Genomic DNA, 10,507 nt, shown 5'->3' with positions numbered 1-10,507 from the left:
ATGGAAATATCACGACATTGGGTAAATCTTGGAGTTGAGTGGAGCCCCATTTCCCCCTTTTAAAAGTAGGAATAGAATTCTACTCCATAGCTCATTCATCTACAAACTTTGGTCCAGTGCAGGCTCATGGTAGCTTCAAACAATGTGACAACTAGTTGTTTACCTCAGCCAGCCCTCTCTCACACAGGGACATCCCCTCTCCCCTCAACTCTTGTGCTTAGTCCTAGGGGAGGTGCACAGATTCCCAAGGCAGGTGGAATTCCTAATTTTGTTCCCCTTTGAGCTGGAATCTAGCTGGATTGCTCCTGCTGGTCCTGAACTCATGGTCCAGCTGCCTCCACCTCTTCTGTTGTGTATGCTCACTTCCTTTTTTTTTCTTTTTATTTCCCATCCTTCCCCTCTCCATTCATTCATTCATTCATTCATTCATTCGCTAAAGAAGAACCAGGGATTGGGAAAATATCACAGATAGGCAATGGAGAGCCCATTGTTTGTGTGTGTAAACTCAAGCATGGCTAGCGTCGAGTTCCATTCTCTCTGGCAAAGCCAAAGAAGCTGGAGCACTTGCTGCTTCCTAGGGCATCTGCATCTGTGCAGTCCCACACAGCACTCCCAAAGCTCCTGCCAGAGCATCTACTCTTTTCCCATTGTAGAAGAATGTAACTTTCGGACTTCGCAGGGCCCTAAGGACACTCCACACACTGTATTGTACAGTTTTGTCATATAAAGGATAGCCGATGATACCAACTACTGTTGCAGGACAGGAAATAGATTTGGAAAAAAAAAATCATGAAGGCTTTACACACTGTCCTGGTTTGCTTTCTGTCCCTAATGAACACTATGACCAGATAGCAATGTGGGAGGAAGGGTTTATTTCATCTCACAGCTTACATAGAGCTCTCATGAAGGGAAGTCGGGGCAGGAACTCAAGGCAGGAACTGAAGCAGAGACCATGGAGGAACACGGCTCACTGATTTGTTCCATATGGCTTGCTCAGCCTCCTTTCTTATACAACCCAGGACACCAGCCTATGTGTAGCACTGTCCACATGGAGCTGTGCCCTCGCACATCAACCATTAATTAAGAAAATGCTTTGCAGGCTTGCCTGCAACTCAATCCTATGGAGACATTTTCTCAACTGAAGTTCCCTCTTCCCATACAACCTGGCCTGTGTCAAGTTGACTACTACTACTACTGCTGATAATAATAATAATAATAATAATAATAAATAATAATAATAATAATAATCAGCACATACATTAGATGGGTACATAGTAAGAGTCAGGAAAACAGCAGTGAAATTAATATGTAGTCTTGTGATCTTGTGAAAAACAGAGTCTTCAAGTCTCCAACTTCCTAGATCCCGAGGACAACTGGAGTTCTCTTTTCCTTCAGCAGCAGAAGTGGAGACTATGGATAGAAGTGGGGAGTCATCTTTTAAGAGTCGTTTCCATTTGAAATTTGAAGATGGTTCCCCTAGGATGCCTAGATATTTTATGTGCACCTGGCGCCCTCTAGTGACGGTGTGCAGGGTCTTCAGCAGCATTAAAGTTGAAGCAACCGTTACTTCTACCAGTTCTTGAGGGCAGGGGCAGAGAGGCATGTGTTGGAACCCCTTTCAATTGGCTGGTTGTCAGCTTGCATCCTGAGGTTTAGAGGTTAGGAGTCCCCACGCTTTTGAAGTTTCACTTTTCTTTAAAAAGGGGGGGCACTTTCTCACCTGTGTCTCTGGGAGCCCCCTGACTTGGAGTTGAGGGTTTCCAGGCTGCCTTGGGCAACTCGGATATCCTCCCCAAACCACCCAGTCCTCTCAGTTCCGAGAAATCAGGGGTTAGAGAGCAGTTCTCCAACATCCCAAAATGCCAGGCAGAACGGAATTTTTACCCTTTGTGAGCCCAGCTCCTTTCGGGTCAGCAGAGGACCAAAAAGTACCAGCGCAGATGCATTCTCCACAGGGAACACTGTGCAAGCTCCTCCAACCTCCCTCCAACTCCTTCCTTGGCTTGAGCTTGCACCCGTGTTGATGACTGCCACCGCCCTCAGGAGAGGCCTTGCTCTTCTCCCCACTCCTCCTCTCCCCGCGGCACTACCACCAGGCTGTCAGTCTAGACACCATTGCTTCAATCTAGTTTAGCCACTTCCAACAGAGATGATTTTCTTCCTCTCCCAAACGGATTCTCTCCCCCCTGCCAATCATCTGTTACACTGCTCCTAGCATTTTTTAACAAAGTTAAACAACCTGTTCTGACCACCTTAGGAAAGACATGATCCAGCTGGTTTCTTTCTGCTTTCCTCCCTTTCTTCAGCACACTGTCCATCCTGTCCTATAGCGGCGCACAATTTGTCTCTGTGTAGAGATCCCTGGCCCTCTCAGATGACATACAATTGTGGTGGTATTGTGTTACGCAAAGTATTGTGCACACTAATAAACTTATCTGGGGCCAGAGACAGAATAGCCACAATATTAAACATAGAGCATAGGCAGTGGTAGCACACACCTTTAATCTTAGCATTCCAGAGGCAGAAATCCATCGGTTCAAGGATACAGCCAAGCATGGTGACTCACGCCTTTAATCCCAGGGAGTGGTGGTAGAAAGCAGAAAGATATATATATAAGGCATGAGGACCAGAAACTAGAAGCATTTGGCTGGTTAAGCTTCCAGGCTTTGGAGCAGCACAGTTCAGCTGAAACCCATTTGGATGAGGACTCAGAGGTTTCCAGTCTGAGGAAACAGGATCAGCTGAGGAATTGGCGAGGTGAGGTAGCTGTGGCTTGTTCTGCTTCTCTGATCATCCAGCATTCACCCCAATACCTGGCCCAGGTTTGATTTTATTAATAAGACTTTAAGATTTATGCTACATACAATGGCATCTCCAGGAAGCACCCCCAACCTCGTGGATATCCCCTGAGCCTACAGAGCACTTTGTAAGTACCACTGACAGCAGCCCTGCCAATGCCTGTCTCACTTCAGTCTGCTTCAGAGCAAAACACCTGACTTAGGTTTTTGCATACATCTCAGAGTTCCTGGTATGCAGTCCATATGCACGGACAGAGTAATGTATCAAATGTGTACATACATGTTGAGGTATATGTATCTAACCTTTAAAGTTTGTTTCATCTACATCTCACCAGTCAAAACACATGTTGGAAATAGCATACATGATTCAGCACCCAAAAGGACAGTTTGAATCTTTATTCCACCTCTTCCTAGTTGGGTGACTTTAGGCAAGAGAATAACTCAGTCTTGGTTTTTGGCTTACAAAATGAGGTAGCATTTAGCACCCATGTAAGATGAAACTAAATAAGACATTGTATGCAAAATTCTTGAGTACGTGCACTATGGTATGAAAGAGCAGACCTCAAACATGGCATAGTGCCACTGAATACAGTTCTAGCTGGCTATTTTTTCCAAATTTAACTTTTTATTGACTCTTTATGGATTTCATATTGTCCATCTCAATCCCACTTATCTCCCCATCCCTTCCCATCCACTCTCTACCCTTGCAACCTCCCCTGCCCCAGGATAAAACAAGACAAAATTTAAAAGAGAAAAAAGAAGACAAGTAAAATCTTGTCACAGAAGCTGTAGTGTGACACAGTGAGTTACAGAGTATACCCTTTAGTCCATATTATTACTTACAAGTGTTCATTGCCATGAGTCATTGGTCTGGTTCGAGGTCTCTGGGTTTTGCTACATCATCAACACTGGGTCCTCTCTGGGACTCTTCTTGGATATCCTGTTGTTGTCCTGTGTCGTGGAGATTCTGCTGCTCTGGGTTTGCAGGACTGGCCTCCTCATGTGCTCCAACAGTTCACAGATGGGGGAGATGTTGGGGGTGGGTCAACTCATAATGCTGGTTCTGGGGCTGGGTAGTTGCAGGGCTGGTCAGCCCACCTGCTCTCCCTCATCCTCAACACCAGGGTGAGTTCTAGACTAGCTCACCCTATGTAGTGAGCAGCAAGAGGCAGAGCTGCTTCTCCTGCTCTCCTGCCCTCTGGTCAGCTAGCTCACACCTACACTACCAGGGCCCACTCTGCTGTGCTGCCTAGGTGAGGTGTAGGGGCCACTCTGCCCAATGCTGCAGCTGGTGAGGGGCAGGGCCACCTCGCTAGCTAATTGTATATCTGTATCTGTCCACTTCTCTATCCATCCGATACACAATATACATATGTACATGACAAAGAGGATTTAATCCTCCTGTAAAAATAAGGTTCAGAAAGTCCAGCTCTGAGCTCACACTGAACAGATCTGCTCTTTGCTCCACAGCCTTCATACACTTATACATTTTCATTTGCATTTAATATAAGCTGACGTTTTCTTTTTTAACTAATGGAAGCTTATTCAGTGGTCAAGTATTACTTCATAGAAACATGTCTATCACCAGGTGGTGGTGGTGCACACCTTTAATCCCAGCACTTGGGAGGCAGCCGCAGGTGGACCTCTGTGAGTTAGAGGCTAGCCTGGTCTACAGAGTAAATTTCAGGATAGGCTCCAAAGCTACCTAGCGAAATCCTGTCTCAAAAAGCCAAAAATTAAAAAAGAAAGAAAAAGAAACATGTCTACTGTGTCTCAATTTCATAGTAAAAAGCATGGGAAACTGTGGTTTTATTAGTTGGGCATTTCATCATTTTTTCCCTCCTATATGTGCACCAGAGCCAAGTTAGCTGGGAAAAAAAAGTGTATAAGCAAAGTGTCCCTTTCTCATCTTGTCTCCAAAGCTCCTGCTTAAGTCTCTTTAAGTACAACACACATCTCATCTACCTAAAGTGGAGTGTTGTGCTTAAAGAGACTGAAGCGACCAGTTCACCCAAGAGACACACACACTGCTCTCTTCCATAGCATCAGATTCGGAACACAACGCCTGAGTAAAGCACTGTTTGAGGATGAAAAAGGACGTGGGGGGTGGGGAGGTGACATTGGCTGTGCAGTCTCAGCTGACGGGACGATTGCTTGCGCCCTTTAGAGCATTTCCTATAGGTAAAAGAACAGGGGCAATGACCTGGCTCGCCAGCAAACCATTACGGAAATGTAAAAATGTGGTGTGAACTCTAACCCCGTGTGCTTTCCATGATCAGCCTTCTAATTAGTGCTTCAGCTGCAAAACTCTTTCAGGTTTTCATGCTATACAAAATATTTAAGAATTAAAAATCCAATTAGGCATGTTTATTAGGGGAAAATGCTTCAACATTTTTGTGATGCAATTCTTCATATTAAAGAAACCATCGAAAACAGGGAAAGTTTAGAAGAATTTCAGGCTTTTGCACTTGGCTTTGGGTGTTGGGATGAATCTGGGGAAGGCCAGTTCTACAAAGGGAAAATGAACTTACCTTTTTTGCTCTGGGAGAAAACAGATGAGCAGCCTTTTCTTTTCTAAATGTCTGCAACAAGTTGTTCGAAAGGTATTTTAAAGGGTAGCCTGTACTTCACTTCAAAACAAGTTAACAGTAAGAAAGCTCCTTCCGGGTTAGCGATGGAAGTTTGTGTCCACTTCCCCTCTCAGCTCGGGACTCCATCAGCTGAGCTCTTAGGAAAGGGGTTTGAAGAAGACACCCCACTTAGGACTGAGTTTTCCAAGGCCTCCTGCTGTGGAATAATCCTGTACACTGTGAAAATGTGCTGCTCTCAAAAAAAAAAAAAAAAAAAAAAAAAAGATGTGCTGTTCTCATTGTTAATAAAAAAAAAAAAAAAAAAAAAAAAAGCCAAACAGGAAGTATAGGCAGGTCAACCAAACTGAGAATGTTGGGAGGAAAAAGGGTGAAGTCAGTGGAGTTGCCAGGAGACACAGAGGGAGCAAGCCATGCTGGAGGACAAGTAAAGCCGTGAGCCACATGGCAAAGCATAGGTAAGAAATATGTGTTAATTTAAATGTAACAGTTAACTATTAAGAGGCCTGAGCTAATGGCCAAGCATTTATAATTAATACAAGCCTCACTGTGTTTATTTTGGAGCTGCTGGCAGGACAGAAACTTCCACCAACAGCCACCTACTCTCTGCACATTGTCCAGCTGTGGATCTCTATATTTGTTCCCATTTACTGCAAGAAATTTCTCTGATGATGGCTGAGCAAGACACTGATCTATGAATATTATAGTGTCATTAGGAGTCATTTTACTGCTGCATTCCATTAGTATTTTGTTTTCTCCTAGGTCCATGATCTATCTAGTCTCTGGTTCTTGGGCATCCAAGCCATGTCGGGCATGGGTTCCATCTCATGGAGTGGGCCATATCCACTCAGATAGTGGTTGGTTACTCGCATAACTTTTACACCTGCATATCATACAGGCAAATCACCATTGTATATTGAAGGGCTTGTAGCTAGGTAGATGCTTGCTGTTTTCCTTTGGTAATGTGTAGCATACCTTCCAATACCATGGATGGATACGATTCAGTAGGGGTGGAGGCTCTAGGTAGGCACAGACCAACTCCTCTGTGTTCAATGAGTTACATAGGTGTTGTCCAGAATAGAGCCTTATCCTCAAATTTGGGTATTCTGCAGTCTGAGAAACCACAAATTAATTTACATTGGAGCATCACTTTTGAGTTCAAAACTGGATGCTCTTCCAGTGACATCAAGAAGTATTTTGGCCGGGTGGTGGTGGCGCATGCCTTTAATCCCAGCACTTGGAGGCAGAGCCAGGAGGATCTCTATGAGTTCGAGGCCAGCCTGGGTTACCAAGTGAGTTCCAGGAAAGGTGCAAAGCTACACAGAGAAACCCTGTCTCCAAAAAAAAAAAGGAGGAGGAGGAGGAGGAAGAAGAAGAAGAAAAAGAAGAAGAAGAAGTAGTAGTAATAGTAGTATTTTGGAGTAAATTTTCTGTGGGGCATTGCCTGTCGTCTTCTAGCAGTTTGTTTTAGGTTTCACAGAAACACTGAAGTCCTAAAGTGAGCTCACTTGAAAGCTCATTTACAATTTCCCTCATCTACAGTTCTAGCTTCCTTGATGCTTCGTCTTGCCAGTCTCACTTCTGATCTCGATTTCCTTTTCCCACCACTTACTTCTGAAATTAAGTATAAATTCAATATGGCTCGTTCTTGTCTTCTTGTCTATTAAAGATAACAGTGTTGACCCTTGGCAACAGCCAAAAAGTCCAATCAATATGTCTATAGTTTTCTGGCAAGATTCCTCACTGGTCTTCGATCCAGCCTTCCTATCCCCACCTGGTCCACACAAAACAAAAACGTGCTGCTGGAGATCCCAGCTCACAGTAGCAAGTCCACTAAAGACAAAGGTCTTCCACAGAAGGAAGATGAGAGGTTTTCCCAAACGAACTGTAACCATTACCGTAACAAGACTTGAAAACAGGCCATAAAAACCGTGAAGACACTGACAGCAACTTTTCTCATAGCTGCCAAAACTCAGACACCTGAGATACCCTGTGGTAGATAAATGGAAGAGCATTTATCTTTGGTACATCCAGAGAGTATTATTTTTCAGAGCTAAAAAGAAATGAGAAAACAAACCGTGAAAATGCATGCAGGTAACATTAAATGAGTATTACTCACAGCAGCAGCCAATCCAGAGTGTCACAGATTTCAACTATGATATCACAGCAAAAGAAATGCTGAGGAGACAGTTAAGAGTCACACTTGCCAGGGGGTGGAGAGCTGGGGATGAAGAGGCACAGCACTGGATTTTCAGAGCAGTAGCAATACTGTACTGTAATACTGTCATACACATTAACCTAACCCAATGAGTCTACATGTAAATCATGGGTGGTGACACTATGTCAGTGGCCTTCATGAACTGCTGTGGATTAATATGGTAGTGGATGTGACTACAGGTAAAGATAAATACTTGTGGAGATGAGTGAAATTCAAAACCTCGTACCTTTTTCCCCAATTAATATTGTTGATCCCCAAACTACTCCAAAATATAAATAAATAAATAAATAAATAAATAAATAAATAAATAAATAAATAAAATAAAAAAAGGACAGGTATAGAGGGAAAAGAGAAGTGATGCCCAGGCATCAGAGCTCTCTTCATGAGCCCTTGACTTCCCACCATTACCTGTATCTCCAATGGGGCTTCGCTCGATACTGAGTTCTCAGTCCTTCATGTTGGAAGTTGGTGCACTTGAATGTTAAAATTCTCTAGAAAGAAGGTGCTTGAAGTCTGATAATTTGTGTAAGTTGGTAACCAATTTTGAGCCAAAAAGGAGTAAGTGACCATCTGATATATTAATACAAAGTAACATTTAAATCACTGAACTTTTGAGAAATAAGTCAAAGTATTTATTTATGACATATTTACATACTTACAAAATTGATTTCATCCAATACATCACTCTACATAATATCACAAAATGAATACAATATCCTAGGAAAAATCTATATTTCGTAATAATTTATGTTTAACTCAACAACTTTTACAACAGATTATCAATTTGGCTTCACAAATCACACAGTCCTTATTTTTTTTTTTCTTCTTTTTGCCAAATAACAAGAGTAAACTAAAGGGCAGGTTGAAGTAATTTAGTTGACCCTGAGTAACTACTAATTTGCATAATTCAGAATGTACATTGTGTGCTTTCATTTTCCTTATAGACCTACACTTAAGACGGCAGTATCTTATCTTGGAAGACTGAGGGAGGAAGAATGAAAAATGACGGCAAGGGAATCAGTAGAGAGAACTCCCAGTTTCTAAAGCTTTTCCAAGTTCAGAAGCCCACGGGAGAGCTTCAGTCCAGAGTTGTCTCAAAAACTGAGTAGGGACCTGGGGCTGGGGCTGGGGCTGGGGCTGGGGCTGGGGCTGGGGCCTTCAGTAGAGCATTTGCCTAGAGTAAATGGGGCTCTCAGCTCCACACCCAGCATTGTTACAAATAAACCAAGCCAGAGCAAAACAAGAAAAACAACAAAAACTGAACAGGAGGATCTTGGAACTAAACAGTTGAGCAATCTCCTGAGGCTGATGTTAAATTACTTTTCCTGCTTTATTTTCCTACTGATAAAAATAAAAATTCAATAATCGGTAGGAAAAAAAAACCCACAAAAGCCACCTCCATAACAATGGTGATGTTTTTTTTCTAAAAGGTTTAAAAAATGCAACAGTCCCCCCCGCCAGCTCCCTAAAAATGTCAGTGTGGAAGTTACAGAGAAGCAGGCAGGAAGAGAAAGGGAGCAGGGACAGAAGGGCCCGGAAGGGAACCCGGGCTTTGCACTGGCCACGCCCCATGCAGACTGAGCAGCAGAATCCCAGGATGACCATGGTTAGGGAAGATGAGTCGGTGGAGCCAGCCCAGCTCTGACATCCTCCACAGAGAATTCTGGGCCAGACCCAACTGTCTACAGAGATCAGACTGGATCACACAGTTCTCTCTTCCATCCACCTTTCCCTCCTCCTCTGCCCCTCCTCCCAGAAGGCAGACTAGGGAACAACAATTATCCAGTTAATTATCCAGTTATTAAGCCATGGCGTAAGTCTGCCACTGTTATTTAGAACTCAAGAAAAACAATATCCAATGAGATGTCGTGACATCCTGTGATTCTACTGGACCGACCCTCTGAAACAGTAACTAAGACAATGTAGACTCAATAAAACAGTGACGGGAAAAATAGGGTACCTTCAGGACCTGTAAAATTGACTTGCCTTTGAAGTATAATAAAACACTATCATCCAGGCAGCGCCCCATCAAATACTGCTGGACAAGGACAGTCCCCCCTCCACCGTGTGTGTGTGTGTGTGTGTGTGTGTGTGTGTGTGTGTGTGTGTGCGCGTGCGCGCGTGTGTGTGTTCTGGGGACTGACCCGAGGGCCTGACATTAGCTAGCATTCCATCACAGGGCTACATCCCCAGACCTAAAGGACAGCTTTTAAAAACAGCACAGCAGCGAGTGGTAGAGAAAGGCCCTTGCTTCTTTTTTTTTTTTTTTTTTTTTGGTTTTTCGAGACAGTTTCTCTGTGTAGCTTTGGTGCCTGTCCTGGATTTAGCTCTGCTGACCAGGCTGGCCTTGAACTCACTGAGATCCTCCTGGCTCTGCCTCCTGAGTGCTGGGATTAAAGGCGTGCATGAAGAAGCAATGGGAAGTAGTACTGTGGCTGAGTTACCCCGGGCCAGGTACATCACCACAGGCACAACAGTACTTCCTGTCTAACTAAGCAACACACACAGTGCTTGGAGATTAACGGAGATGCACCTCAAAAACTGCAATTCTCCTTCTTCTGTAAAAGTAGCAGAAACAACATAACTACTAAAAAGCATTAGGACACAGCACACTTCACATATAGTTCAACTGTATAAGAAAAAGTTCACTAATTTTGACTTATGTAAACCCCAAATGGTAAAATATATTATTTCAGGGAGGAAAAAACATTCACTAAATGCAATGGATTAAATAAACTACATTGAATATAAAATCATTCCTTTGGAAACATCCATAAGAAATAAAGGCAGAAGGGCACAGTTAGAAAAGTTAAACTGTACTTAAGGCAAACCAGGAAACAACCTTAAACCTATACAAGTCCACATCCCAGCATGGGTGAGCTCATGACTGTCCCTCCCACCCC

The sequence above is a fragment of the Peromyscus leucopus genome, chromosome 19 (genome assembly GCF_004664715.2).
Source record: "Peromyscus leucopus breed LL Stock chromosome 19, UCI_PerLeu_2.1, whole genome shotgun sequence".
Classification (NCBI taxonomy): Eukaryota; Metazoa; Chordata; class Mammalia; order Rodentia; family Cricetidae; genus Peromyscus; species Peromyscus leucopus.
This window is presented reverse-complemented; position numbering follows the sequence as displayed.